Source organism: Monopterus albus, unplaced genomic scaffold (assembly GCF_001952655.1).
Source record: "Monopterus albus unplaced genomic scaffold, M_albus_1.0 scaffold177.1, whole genome shotgun sequence".
Classification (NCBI taxonomy): domain Eukaryota; kingdom Metazoa; phylum Chordata; class Actinopteri; order Synbranchiformes; family Synbranchidae; genus Monopterus; species Monopterus albus.
Genome location: NW_018128057.1, coordinates 515,220 through 515,635, shown reverse-complemented (window position 1 = coordinate 515,635; position 416 = coordinate 515,220). Strand labels below are relative to the sequence as shown.

The 416-nt window shown below is 55.8% G+C and overlaps 1 protein-coding gene across 3 annotated transcripts in view; it reads left to right on the top strand.

Annotated features, from left to right (window-relative positions):
* The window catches only part of LOC109969671 (protein FAM13A-like), a 21,236-nt gene that overhangs the window by 15,343 nt on the left and 5,477 nt on the right, over positions 1-416 (top strand). The window lies entirely within an intron of this gene.

The following is a 416-nucleotide window of genomic DNA, read 5'->3' as shown; positions in this document are numbered from 1 at the left end:
TCCGCCACTGGTATCTCTCCCTTTCAGGCATCCCTCGGTTACCAACCTCCCCTGCTGTCCTCTGCTGAAACTGATATTGCTGTCCCCTCTGTCCAAGCCCACATCACTCGCTGTCAAGCCGTCTGGGATGAGACTAGGGCCGCTTTATTGCGTACGGCAGACCAGAACAAGAGACTGGCTGATCGCACCTACCAGGTTGGGCAACAAGGTTGGCTCTCCCCTCCCCTAGTCCTCATCAAAGGAGCCTGCCCCAAACTCTCGCCCCGGTTCCTAGGGCCGTTTACTATCCAGGAAATCATACACCCCACTGCCATCAAACTCAAGCTCCCTGATTCCCTCCGTATTCACCCTATATTCCATGTTTCACAGGTCAAACCAGTCTCCTCCAGTCCCCTCTGTCTGCAACGGGCTCCACC